This window comes from Diceros bicornis, chromosome 1, assembly GCF_020826845.1.
Source record: "Diceros bicornis minor isolate mBicDic1 chromosome 1, mDicBic1.mat.cur, whole genome shotgun sequence".
Taxonomy (NCBI): Eukaryota; Metazoa; Chordata; class Mammalia; order Perissodactyla; family Rhinocerotidae; genus Diceros; species Diceros bicornis.
The window spans coordinates 55,341,446-55,356,430 of NC_080740.1; positions in this window are offsets into that span (position 1 = coordinate 55,341,446).

The window sequence follows — 14,985 nt, forward strand, 5'->3', positions numbered from 1 at the left end:
TGGGATAACATCCGTGCCCATCTTCCTCCACTTTATATGTGATGCCGCCACAGCATGGCTTGCCAAGCGGTGCGTTGGAGCGTGCCCGGGATCCAAACCCGTGAACCCTGGGCTGCCGCAGCGGAGCACGCGCACTTAACCACTTGCGCTACCGGGCCAGCCCCCTATAAGTAAAACTTTTGCTGTAAAAATCTAAATAATACAAAAGTACATGGAGTAAAAATTAACATCTCTCTTTGATTCCTCACATATGAAATTATTATGTATGTGTATAGTCCTGCTCTTGGTACTTAAGAAAATAACAAAAATATACTTTGATTAGGTGACTCCAATTCAGTTCAACAACTAAATTCTGCACCCTGTGTCTGCAAGCATCACCATTTGGGAAGTGAGGCAAGGTGGGGGGCAGGAGGTGTACAGACATACCTGCCACAGCTCTTGTTTTCAGTGAGCTTCTACGCTGTTTTGGGAGATAAAGTGTAGACGGTATCACAAATGATGTCAAGGTGTGTAGTTTGAGGAGATACTATGTAATTCAGAGAGTAATAAGTCTATTAATTAATGCTCCATGAAGGAAGTAGAATTTTAAGTGGGTCTTGAAAGTTGGGGCAGATTTAGAGAAGAAAAGGGAAGAAAGAAAACTCAGAGATTAATTTTAATTTGCACACTACACTCTTCCCAAAAGGATTGTAGTGTGGCTTATAATAAGACAAACTACTTAACCTCTCTGCACCTTACTTAGTTTTCTCCTTGGTCAATGAGATAATAAAACTAGAACCAACTTCATAGAGTTATTGTGAGGATTAAATGAAATTGTATATCCAAATAGCTTAGAACAAGTGCCTGGAAGACAGAAAGGGTTCAGTCAGTGTTTGCTGCCTATTCTTCTATTATGCAGATTGAAGTATACAGGGCCACACATAGCTTTGCAAACATTTCATTCATTCCTGTTCCTCACCGAGGAGAACAGTGAGATGAAGTTTAGTGTGATGAGGCATGTGAGTGTGGAGGTGATTGCCAACAGAGGAAGAGAGTGTAAATCACAGTCAAGATAGCCAGCTACTTTGTAGAACATGAGATAATGTTCCTACTACCACTTACTTTTCTCTGTTGTTGAACTTGGAACTCAAAAAATCCTCCACATGTCCTGAATTCTCTTAGCTTAAAAGCCTTGTCCTTTAAAATTTAGAGTTTAGGGTCATCCCAACTGAAAATCTTGATATGCTGCCTAGTTAGCCCTTTAAAACCCACAAAAGCTGGGCTCCAACTCAGCTGGTCACCTGTTGGGATGGGACCTAGTGCCTCCTGCCATCTCACCTCCATCCCCAGGTCTGTCCAAGCATCTTTCTTAGTATCACGGTTGCCCATGTTTCTAGCTCTGATAAGCCTTTATTCAGATGTGTTAATTAAAACAATAAACCTTGCTGTTATCATTTTCCTATTGCAAAAGCATCCTTGAGTCAAGGGTGACTCAAAAAGCTCATGATTACTTCTGCAAGAGCGGACCAGAAAAATCAATCTGTTCCTTCTTAGAGAAATAACACTTGAGTGCAGTCACCTATAATGTGAGCAAGGAAACATTTCTTTAACAAGAAAAACATTAATGATAAAAGAGGGTGAGAATTGGAGAGCCTCGGGGGTGGAAGTGGCTCCAGAGGGGACAGATTCTGTCAATTAAAGTCTGTCTTAAAATGGGCTGCTTACCAAGATATTTTAGCCTGAATTTGAAAGCACAAGTTGCATTGTTTTGGGATTTTTTTGCCTTTTTCTCCATTAAACTTGTTCTTAAGCCATTTCTATTGTATAATGTTACAGACATACAGAAAATGCATAAAATATACATGTTTGGTTTAACAAATTATTATAAAGCAAGCCACATGTAACTGCATTTTCAAGCCAACACCCTAGAACATTGCCAGCATCCCAGAAGACTCTCCCAGCTTCTATCCATTATGACCACTTCCCTCCCCCTCCCCACTTTTCTGGCTTTTGTGGTAATCACTTTCTTGCTTTACTTCATAATTTTATTCCCTAAGTATGAATCTCTAAACACTATCGTTTAATTCTATCTGTTTGAAGTTGAAATAAATCGAACTATACAACGTGCTCTTTGTGTCTGGCTTTGTAAGCACAACATTCATCTATGTTGATGTGGATAACAGAGTTCATTAATTTTTATTGCTGTATGGCATTCCGTTGTGTGACTTTACCCCAATTATGTATTCATACTCCTGTTGATAGAGTTTTGCGTTATTTGCAGTTTAGGGCTATTACAAGTAATGCTGCTATGAACATTCTTGTACACTTCTTCTGATGCACATGTGCACACATCTTTCTTGGGCATATACCCGGGAGTAGAATTGCTGGATCATAGAATATGCAAATCTTCAACTTCAGTAAATAATAGCAGCAGTATACCAGTGGTTATCCTACTTTACACTCTTACCAATGGTATATGACAATTTTCCTCTCAACTTTTAGAAAGGAAAGAAGGCTTTTCAGTGTGTTAAAATAGATTTAACTACATGAAATCCATACATTTGGGAATTGCGAAAACAGAGTGAGTTTCATGGACTAAGTTCCTACAGATGGTCTGAGTGGTGTAAATGCTCAGTAAATATTCTTGCTCTGGGTTCTGACAAACCTGAGTTCAAATCTTGGCTCTGCCACTTATTTGCTGTGTTACCTTAGGCAAGGCATTTAATATTTTAAATTCTGTTTTCTCATCTGTAAAACAGAGGTGAAAATAGTATGTAATTCATAGGGTTGTTGTGTTGATTTGATGAAATAACACATTTAAGGTGCCTAGTATATTGATCTAGCACACAGAAAATCTAAATATAATAGTTGCTATTACATTATTATTGTTATTACTACTATTATTTGCGCTCAGGATTTCCTTTCCTACCATAGCAGTGAGAAAGATTAGCAAGCTGAAAGTTAGACTTGACTATCTGTGTTTGTGTACTTTCCAATAATGTTCAACCTCAGGAGATAGTCTCAGAAAAGGAGAATCAAGAAGATGTTTATAAGCCAGGACTCAGTTTTGCCTAAGTGGTGTCAGACAGATGAGCAGACATTTGTTGAGTGATGACCTCCCAGGTCACCCTGACAGTTCTACGTTTCTTGGCACCTCAGAGACAAAATAGATTGAACCCTGAGCTCTCCACCACCTGGCCAGGGAGCTCAATTGCTCTGCTGCCCTCATTCCAGGCACAGCCACCTGGTGTGCTCCTGACTTCCGAGTCCATAGCTGCGGGAGCAACATGGCAGCCACATCCAGTTGGACCTCTGTTCACCACTGCTCTGGGACGCAGCTGCCAGGAACTGCTCCCAGAGGACTGTGGTGGCTGGCAGCCAGCAACGCTGAGAAACAGTAGTCACAGAATCCAGGATACAGGGTGGAAATTATTGTAAAATATCCTACAGTGAGTGAGCGGGAAGGCTGCCAATGCAGTTCTGTGCTGAGGTTGACTGATCCCACAGCAGCTTCTCTCCAGCACCTGCTCCTTTGGTCCACTCTTCTAAGAAAATGCCCAGCAGGCGTCAGGAAGATTTCATGTTCTAGAAACAGGGCTCTGATAGTTCTCTACGTGAAAGACCCATCACGGTTCCATGGTGCAGGGCCTGAGCCCTCCAGGCATAGACCTGTCAATTCAATATTATTAAGATAATTCTTTCATCATTTCATGTTGAAAAGCTCAAAAGGCTCCTATTTACCTATGCAATAATACCAAAAATCCTCAGCTTGGAACTTAAGATCCTTCACAATCCATCAATTTTTTTATTCTCATTTCCTACCATTTCTCAGTGAATCCCTTTTACAGTCAAATTAGGGGACTCATTGTCCCTGTAACAAGCTACACCCTCTGTTCTTCCATGGCTCATCCTCTAACACCCTTCACTGTCTTCCCTCTTCTTCTATCAAGCCCAGTATCGCCAAAGTGTGGTATGTGTATCTCTGGTGTCACACAATATAATTAGGTGGTAGACCAAAGTTTTTAAAACTTTAATGTTTAAAATTCTAATAACTATGTATTAGAAAATAAACAGATTATCACATCACACCCATGACTTCCTGGATGTCATTGTCCAGGGTGTGCTAGAGCGGGTAATGCCACAGTATCCCACTTTTTCAGACTGCATAGTTATAGGTGTTCCACATTATCAAAATATAAATGGGGAAGTCACACATCCTTGGTCAGATTGATTGGTTCAGGAAGGGGTGCATGGTTCAGTTCAGTCCAATGAGAAGTGGGCTACCAGGGACTTTGAGAAAGAAATTCCCTCATTCTGAAGAGCCAGCCAGCAGAAGTGATGGCCTCTCTTTTTCTAGATGTAGAGGCTGCAGATATGAAAACTGAAACTGCTGTAGTTACTTTGGTACCATCAAGGGAGGCAGCCTGAGGACAAAGTCAGCCGTCATAGTGAGGATAAAATTGAGAAAAGTTCAGAGAGGTCTGTATTAAACATTAAACTAATTCTAATTAGAGTTTGAGTGAGCCATGCATTTTCTTACTGTTCGAGCCAGTTTGAATTGGTGTCTCTACCACTTCAGTCCAAAGCATCATGATTGATTCAGTATGGATGACATAGGTTGCTAGTATAGATTCATGCTTTCTCAATTTTTTTTTGACCTGATGGCCATAGTAGAAAAATGGCAGTAACTGTAACATACTGGCATAAATGGATAACATTGCTCATAATCAGTGGGAAGGGGTCCTAGGGCTTTTGGCAGCATCAGCTCCACAGAGAGCTGAGGGTTAATGTCTTGGGGACTTGTAATCCATTTGTGGTGACTGTGACAATCCAGCAATTGGGAGGCTCTGCTGTAGATGATCCATGTCTATGGTTCTTTCTTTTCAGAAATGTGTGGAAATTTCACTTCTGGAAGTTGTCATTCATTTATCAAGTGAAATATAAACACTAGAATTAGGATTTTGCTCTTTGTTTTTCTCTTGTGGTGGGCCCATTAGAGAGCAGTGGTTAAAAATAAGATTTTTACAGTGTAAAGGTGAGCCCATGTTGGAAATATAAGTACTAATGGTGACTGAATTTGAATGATTGCACTGGAAGTTAAATCTACTGACCACTGTGTTCTGGCAAGCTTTATGGACAGGTGGAGTACACACTAAAACAACTTCTGTTTTGTTCTGAAGTTCTTGGGCTTTCAGATAAAAAGGTCCTGAACATTTATTGCAAATCAGGTTCCTTACCCACAACCCATAACTCTTTCCTGATCAGTCTACCTCCAGAAAACAATGAAAATATGTATGCCTTCAAGCTATAAGCTTCATTTGTTTAGAAGGTGCTGGTCAGAAAGAAGAATTGAGTAAGGCATACATGAGAGAAATTTATAGTCTTTTTCAACTACAGAGATAATTCACTCCAGAAAATAGATATGGTCCCAAATAGCTGTGAATGAGTTCAGCCTTCTTGGGGAATAAAATATTTAAAGAAACCTCATTTATCACATTATTTAAAATAGCCAAGATATGGAAACAACCTAAATGTCCATGAACAGATGATTGGATAAAGAAAATGTGCTATATATACATACAATGGAATATTATCCAGCCTTAAAAAAGAAAGAAATTTTGCCATATGCGACAACGTGGATGAACCTGGAGGGTATTATGCTAAGTCTAGCCACAGAAGGATAAATACTGCGTGATTCCATTTATATGTGTTATTTATAATGGTCAAACTCATAGAAAGGGAGAGTAAAGTGATGGCTTCTAGGGGCTGGGGGGTAGGAGAAATGGGGTGGTGTTGTTCGACAGGTATAAACTTTCAGTTATGCTAGATGAATAAGTTCTAGAGGTCTACTGCATGACGTTGTGCCTATGGTTAACAACACTGTATTGTGGACTTAAAAATCTGCTAAGAGGATAGATCTCATGTTAAGTGTTCTTACCACAAGACAAAAACAAAAACAAAGGGGCAGGAGGAAACTTTTAGAGGTGATGGATATGTTTATAACCTTGATTGTGGTGATGGTTTCAGGAGTGAATGCATATCTCCAAATTCATCAAATTGTGTACATTAAATATGTCCAAAATTTTTTTATATATCAGTTATATCTCAATAAAGCTAGTTTTTAAAAAGAAATCCCATTTAGAATCCTTTTTACGCATAAACATTTTTTGGAGTATTTATGATTGTTTTATAAATTATAGAATTTTTACATTTAGCTTGTTTTATATGCATTTGACACAGAAAAGTCTGACTAGAACAAGTCATGGCTTTTAAGGGAGAATGCTATATTATTAGTGATAAATAAATGTAGCTGCTATGATAGATAACTCTGACTTCCCAGTGACTTTACACAGTACAATTTATTTCTCTCTTGTGTACAGTCTGATTCGGGTTGGTCATTTAGGGACCCAGGCACCACCCTCCTCTGTGTCCTAGGAGTTCTTTCCAGCCCACCAGCCAACGGAAAAGAAGAGATAGGAACACATGTTGGAAGTAAGGGCTGGATTGAAAGTGGCACACATCATTTCCACTCTCTTTCTGTTGGCCAGAACTTGGTTGTACGACCAGATTAGCTTCCTGCCAAGCTCTGTGCTGAGCAAGTAAGGGACTCATGGATTTTGATGAGGACCAGCTTTCTCTACACAGTTCTAATTAAAAGGCACCACATAATTAACCAAATTAGCAAAACTTTACCTACTCTAGCAAGGCCCTGTGCCAGAGGAGTCAGAGCCTATTGTGTCTATTTACCACGAGAATGCTCTAGAGACCACAACATCCTGTTTGTGGCTCCCACTACAAAGTGCCAGGATAACAAGCAGCTTCCTCTTGGGAGAATTAAGACTTTGGATATGATAGAGCCCTTGAGTACTGGGCCTGGGTCACACCTTTCCAACAACAAGAGAAGTTGTTAGGTGTCAGGGATAGGCATGAGGGGTATGAGAACCCAATTTGTTTTCAGAGAATGAAACATTAGAAGAAGGTATAATGTCTCAGAGTTTTCCTAAGACATGAGATAGTAGGCTCAGGACCAGTGGCATGTGCTCAGCTTGAGGCCTTCCTGAAGAAATTGTGGTTCTGTTTTTCTTTCAAGGTACTTCTTGTCTCAAAGATGTGTTTCCCTCTGCTATTTGGAAACAGAAGTCAAAGGAAGAAAAGAGAATGGTGTCGCAATGAGAGGTCAAGGCAGGCAGAAGTCGTTGACGAGGAATGGAAGCTGTGGTGACGTGAGAACGCACCTTACGGTCCTCGTACTTTAAGGAGCCTAATTGACTGAGGGCCCCAGATGCTACTCTGAAAATTGTCTTGGTTTTGCACTGAGGCAAGATTTCTCACGAGCAACTCTGCTTCTACAGCCACCTTTCCTTTGACTTCATGGCGGTTTCAGACACTTTTACGCAACTTTCTCTCCCTCTCCCTCTCACCTGGGGTCTGACTTGCATCACAGTCTGATGGATCTCCCAGCCTATCCCGGCTTCTTCCCTATTTCCTTTTATGTGGACATTTTCCTAATAAAGTCCCTGCACATCCTTCTTGGCATCTTCTTTTTGGAAAACCCAGACTGACACAAAAACTCACGCTTAATATTACTTTCTTGACTATCACTTGCAAAGAAAACGTATGCACACATACACACACACACCATATGCACACCACAAATTTCCATAAAAGTCAGTTCTAGTAAATCTTCCTTTAAAACTCCTATGAATTAAAGAGAGGGAATGAACAACCAAGAAGCTGTGAAGAGGGATGTTGGAGAGATCACGAGGCTTGGGGAACTGTTAAGTGGTGTGTGGCTAGGGGAACCAGGGAGCCTGAATTCTATCTCTAGAGGTCCTTAAGAGAAGAATATATATACAGGAAACAACAAGCTGGTAATAATGTACCCCTTTAATATTTATAATCTTTATTATTGGCTGGCTTAATCTCAATGAAGAGCTTTCTAGTAGGCTGGGCTGGGCTGGGCTTGAGCACCCAACCTAGCCTTAAAGGCCTTAGAGACACTTCAGAATCTTTAGCAAACCTAAATTCTAGAATCTACCTACTCTCCAGTCAGACACATGGGACAGGAGACAAGGGAGCAAGAGTACCCAAGCTCACGTGGTTGAAGAAAAGAGAGGGCAAGATGGCTGAGTCTCCTCCCACATGGGAGTGGACTCTGCCTCACTTCACCACCTAAGCCACAAAGAGAAGAGGAGGAATAAAAGAGAGCATCCTGGAAGTTCACACTGACCCCACCCACTAGTGAACATGGCCCAGTCCGAGTCTTGGAAACCAATTCAATCAGATTACTATTTCCTCTTCTCAGGGAAAGAGGAGAACAGAGTAGGGAGGAGCAGATAATTCTCTCCCTCCTCAGGGAACATACCTGCATCTTTACTAAAATGTACGTCAGTTAGCTAAGAGCTCTGTGTGTGTGTGTGTGTGTGTGTGTGCGCGCGCATATTTGTGTGTTTGTGTATAAAGAGTCTTATAGGAAGCAGCCTCTTCCTTTGAGGAGTTGAAAATTCAATTGGCAGGTGAAGCAAATACATACATAGCAATCAGATAACAATTTGGTGCTCAGCTCTTGTGGTTCTGACCAGTAGGATGGGTGGGAACAACGTGGGCCAGACTGACCAGCCTGAGCTTATAAGAAGAGTTAGGCCTGAGCTGGACCACAGAAGTTGCACCAAGGTCAGAGAGATGGGCAGAGATGCAGTGGTTAAGTGCTCAGGTTCTGGCATGCAACAGACCTGGGTTCAAGTCCCAGTTCCACATCTTGTGAGGTTTGGAAGGTTCCTGAATCTTTCTGAGACTCAAGTTCCTTATCTATAAAATAGTAATAATAATCTTATGTGACAGGTTGTTGCAAAGATTAAGTGAGATAAAACATGGAAAGTGCCCAGCCTTTGTGGTAGCTGGATGCTCACCATGATGGGTGGAGGAGAAGAAGCACTCCAGCAGAGAGACGCAGCAGTAGTAGAGATGTGTGTGGGGGACTGGGAGGAGACTAGCTGGCTAGAGGGAAGAATCCACTTTACAAGGTGGTGGGGAGCAGGCTGGCTGATGTGATGGGCCTAGGTGAAATAGCCATGCAAGGCTATTCCAACCTGATGCAGAAAGAAATAAGGAGACAGAGAAGGTTTTCCAGTAAAGAGTGGCAATTGGGAGTGGGTGCTTAAATATTGAAATTGCTGGGAACAGTAGAGTAAAAGGGTTTAGCTGGGTTTTTTGTCAGAAGTGAGGCTGCCTTCTTCCTCCTCTAATGGTCCCACACACCAGATCTACAGCATGGAAGAGAAGATTGCATTTTCTCATCTCAATCAAGAATGCTCTTAGGAAAACTTGCAGAAGGTCAAGCAGAGAGTTGGCCTGCTGCAATACCAAGTGCTTGCAGAATTGTGTTCACGTCCCGTAGCTCAGCTGCATTTGCAAATAAGATATGTAAGGAAATTAAAAGAAGCCCCTGGCAAAGTGACAGTGTGGAGTCTTACTGAAAAAGTTATTTCTCAAAAAATTTACAATTTACATTTTTGTAATCAATCAAAACAAACCCAATAAAAGGCGCTTGGCCTCTCATTTGTATTCCAACCTAATTACAAAATGACTAATCTATTTACTGAGCTCTTTAATCTTTACCCATATTTCCATTTTCCTCCGCCCTGATTCCAATACACATCCAAGCTGTTTGGTTCTTTTTTTTTTTTTTTTTTGCAGGGGAAGATTCACCCTAAGCTAACATCTGTTGCTAATCTTCCTCTTTTTTTCTTGTCCCCACCACCCCAAAGCCCCAGTACATAATTGTGTATAGTTGTAAGTCCTTCTGGTTCTTCTTTGTGAGCCGCCAGTACAGCATGGCTACTGACAGACAAATGGTGTGGTTCTGCCGAAGCGGAGCGTGCTGGACTTTAACCACTAGGCCATCAGGGCTGCCTCCGTTTGGTTCTTAAACCTACACAGTTGAAATTTTCTATGTCATTTTCACATTAAGTTAAATACTCTTGGTCCCTATGGGCTTTTTCTTGAATTGGTTTAATCTTGACCTTATCCTAGACTCAACATGTTTTTACTAAGATATTTTGGTCTGCCTTAGAAAATAAAATTACATGTGATGTAGTCCATTGGGATTTTTAATCACAGCAAAAATGACAGCAAGATTAAAGGCACAGCTTGATTTAAACAGCCTTGTGAATAAGCACCCCCTAACCCCCAAGATTCACAGCCAAGTAACACAGGCAATAAAATTGACCAGCCCCAGATTGTTTCACCAAGCATTAGTCTCCTCTTACCCTGGTTCTAGTCTAATGGAGAGAGTAAGATTTTTAGGCCCCATGACTCCTCTGCTTTCCAGTATATTATGGCTCAGTCCAATTCTAAGTCAAATTGATGGCTATTTTTGTGGCTGAACTTAAGGGTCAGATTTCTTTCCTGTCTATCCCAGGCTAAAGCCCAATGCCACTCGCTACTCTGCAACCGAGAATGCTCCTGAGCAAAGGGAATAACAGAGGCAGCCCATGGATTTGTTGCCCATGGATGCTCATGAATGGCTTAACAGAGACATTAAGATTGATGCAGAATATCATGTGAAGAGTGTTGTTAGGGTCCATCCATAGCATGCATCAGAATGGTTTAGGAATAACAGTGCACCAGGATTGCTCAGTAATTTGCTTTCCAAGTGCTGATGAGGAAGGAAAGAGCTGTTTATGATGGAGCTCTATGGTTGCTACGAGGAGAGGAGCGTGACACTTGATCTGGTTGCTAACTATGCCCAAGGCTCATCGTGGCTTCTCTGAGCACCCGCACGGGCTTATGAAGGGCTTTCCACAATCTCGGAAGCCCGGTGCCCAGGAGCAGCTGTGTGCTAGGAGAGGAAGGGAAACGCAGAGAAAAATAAAGGGCATGGAAATAAGAATAGCAAAGGAGAAAAGGGAGAAAAAGAAGGGAAGAAAAAGATTCATGTCATAGGGAAGGGTCAGGAAAGGGACATTCAGTGATATCCATGGCTGCAGCCTTAACTTGCCTGGCCTCCTAAATTGAATGGACATGGGGACCTATGCCCTGGATTTTCCAGGAAAATTTTGATTTCAAATCACTCTCCTTATTGTCAGGTTGTGAATCTTAAATTTAGATTTAAAAAAATGGCCCTCAGAAGGAAAGTACCTAGAAATAAATGTCCTCCAAGTTACATGGACCCTGAAAACATATTTAACAATCAGCTTCTGGTCCTGGTAAGCATATTGAATGTAAGCTATTATTGAGAGCAAGTGGGTTATGTATCTGACAATAGACAGCATTAGCTCTGGTGATTGCTTCTCTGAATTAATTATGGTTGGCAGGGATTTCTTGGAATTAACTTGTGCTGCATTCACATTTTGTTTTTCTTAGGGACCCTGTGAGCTTTATATAGCTGGCATTTCTAAATGCTTTTAAAGTTTTAGAAGTCAAGCCTCTAGTAAGATTGGGCAATTACTGGCATTTAGCTATTGGTACTTTTGGTTTTAATTTTAATTCGATAGATGCCATTTAAGGAATAACATTTTTAAAAAATTTTACAAGATGAATAAATGTTCATTGTAGAAAATTTGCAACAGACAGAGAAGCACAAAGGAGAAAATCAATATTACCAATAGTCCAGTCAAGAATAATGACTGCTAACATTTTGGATTTTTATTTGTGACCATTTAGCTTTTTCCCAGAGTCTGTGTGTCTGAATGAGTTGTGTGTATGTGTACGTACTTCTTCTACACTATAAAAATTGGGCTCACATCCTACATAATACTATTTTATGGGCTGTTTTTTCACTTAAGATTGTCATGAATTTATTTCCATATCATTAACTTTGTTTCTACAGCATATTTTTTTTTAAAGATTTTATTTATTTATTTTTCCCCCAAAGCCCCAGTAGATAGTTGTCTGTCATAGCTGCACATCCTTCTAGTTGCTGTATGTGGTATGCGGCCTCAGCATGGCCGGAGGAGCGGTGCGTCGGTGCGCACCCGGGATCCGAACCCCTGGCTGCTGGCAGCAGAGCGCGCGCACTTAACCGCTAAGCCACGGGGCCGGCCCGTCTACAGCATATTTTTAATAGCTGCATTTTATTTTATCATAAGGATATGCTATAATTGATTGAAACACTTCTCTGTTATTTGGCATTAGGTAATTCTCAGATTTTCTTTAAAAATACTGATATAAATATCCCAGTTCATCAATTTGAAGTCACAACTATGATTATTTCCTTAGAGAAAATGCCTATAATTGGGCTTTCTGGGTCAAAGAGTACGAGCATTTTAGGGGCTTCTAATATGCGTTATCTAATTACCCTCCAGAAAGAGAACTGAATGTCAATTTCAGACTCAAGCAGTGTGAGCAATTGCCCGGTCTCTGGACCTTTGCCAATAGTAGGTATTGACCATTGGCACATTTTCATGTCATTTTTAAAGTCATATTAATTGAGACACACTGGAGAATTATAAAATAATAACAGTATACACTGGGCCCTTCCTAAGGCCAGATCCTATACTGAGCACTTTATACATAAATATCTCCCTTAAAACTCCCAACCATCCTAGGAGAGGATGTTATCAATATCTCGATCTTTCAGATGAGGATATGAAGACAAGAATGGTTAAGTAACTTGCCTAAAACTCTCAAGCTAGTACTAGTGACAGATTTGAAACTCGGATTGTCTGATTTCAAAGCTTGAGTTTTTACTGAAAAAAATCATCCTACTTCAATAGTGGATAAATCCTAGGATTTTAAGTTTTTAGATGCTACATAAACTGTCTTAGGCTGGTTCCCCAGATAGGGACTCTGAGACTGAGATTTGCATGCAGAAGGATTATTGGGGAGTGCTCTCGGGAACAGCCCCTACGGATGCGGGACAGGGGCGGAGAAACAGGATGGGCAGAGGGAGAAGTTAATCAGCAAAGCAGTTGTGACAAAGGCCTCAATTGATCCTGCACACAGTGAGTTCTGGAGCCAGGGGCAGGCGGGAGGTTGCTTCAGAGTGTCCTGAGTTGAGGGGAGAAGGCCAGACCTTTGTAACCCTGTCATTAAATGTGGCCCTGCACAGATAGTGGCTTAACTTTGGGCGAGGCAGCTCCATTTGTCCACAGGCAACTCCCAGAGAGACTCAGCTGTGAGCTGTCAGGCAGGCAATACCCCTGGCAGCTGGGGGAATGAGTGCTTTGGTACTGAATGGGGCTCTGGGCAGCACTCCACACATCCACTAAAAACTCAAAAACAGCTGTTCAGGAGACTAACCTGATGAGTAAATCACAGGCCCAAATCCTTGCCTATCTTTAGTCCTTCTGGGAAAAGTATACCTTTCCAAGGAGTTCTGCCTTCCTTTCTAGCACTAGCTGGAGAAAGTCATTGTCTCGGGTATACTCAGCTTCAGAACACTAGTGGTAGAGGTGGGGGAAAGAACTGAGGCTGTGGCCAATAGGAGCCCAACAGGTCACTATTCATTAGCCAATGATGTCACAAAGGGCCTTGAAGGAGACGACTTCTGGTGCCCTGTACCAATGCCCCTCTTTCACTTCAGGAATCACCCCATCCCCATTTTCAGTGCATCTAGTTCTATGGGGTTAAACCTCTCCCCAGCTCTAGGAATGGGCACAGGACCAAATGCCTCTGGCTACAGTGGTTAGTTAAAGGATAGACAGGTGACTTCTGCAGGCCAATGAGAGTTAGGCCTGGGACTTTGGATAGAACTTTTGGGAACGAGATCCTCTTTCCACCAGAGTTGCTTCAGCCTAGAGTTCGTGGTGGCCATCTCGGCCTTTACTTGGAGAGAACTCACTTGGAGAAAACGGGAGGAAAGACACACAGACACAGAGAGAGGCAGGAAGAAAAAGACACAGAGACAGAGAGAGACTGAGTGACATGGTTTTAGCACCTGAATTCAGGCAAGCCTGAGGTTATACTTTCCTTATCACCATTCTTCAGATTCTTCAATTATCTCAGCAAATAATTTCCTTTTTCTCCCTCTCAAGAGTGTTTGACTTGGGTGTGGCCTTTGCTCTTGATAGAGTTCTGATGACAGCAGAGATATCTGAGGAGTTCAAAGTCTAGAAAACAGGGCTTCTTGGCCGCCAGCACCAGTTGGGAGGAGTCTGATATCCTTGAGCACCATAGAAGACTGGCTATACTGAGGACCACAGAAGGGACAGGACCTACCCAGGGTCACACAGGTGCTGGAAAATCCAGTCAGGGGACATTCCTTTCCAAATGCAGAGAAGGGGCTAAATGTACACTGACCTTCCCCAAAGTATTTATCCAATAAATGACATGGGTACTCATGGTGGGCTGGGTGAGATGCTCTCTGTTACGTGCTCTGAGGGACACAAAGGTGAATCAGTCATGAACTCTGGTGTCGAGGGGCTGCTGTCAAAGGTTTTTTCTTAAGCTTGATGTCTTTGAGTTAGAACTGACAAGATTTGAGTATCAGTGGAAAGGAGGAGAGGAAAGGGATGATGGGATTAGGGAAGACTTTAGTAGCCAAAATGATTAATTAAAGTGGGGAGGAGAGGAGAATCTGATTAACTGAATTCTTGTTAGCTGAGGCATACTCATTGTAGGAAGAGCTGTGAGCCATGAAGTTTTCTTTCCTTTTCTTTTCCTTTCTTTCCTTCTTCCTTTCCTTCATTTCCTCCATCACTCCCTCCCTCCCTCCTTTCCTTCCTTCCTTCCTTCCTTCCTTCTTTTTCCAGAAGTAGATATTCATGAAGTCTGAAAGGCTAGGATTAGGACTGCATCATGTGACAATGGAATGGCAATGTCATAAAACTGTCACTGTGCTAGATTCCAGAAATCTATAAATACAGTGTATTTGTACTGATTCAAAATTATTTATATTTATTTGCTTTTCTACCACTTTGCCATTTTAAGTGAAAGAGATACTTAATGTGTCAAAAATTATTTTCCTCAATACATGCCTCCCTATTTACCAGACTCTCCTCCGTCTCCTCTCCTTCTTCCCTGTTCCATCTTACTAAAAGCCAAAACTTGATAAGAAAGTGAAAT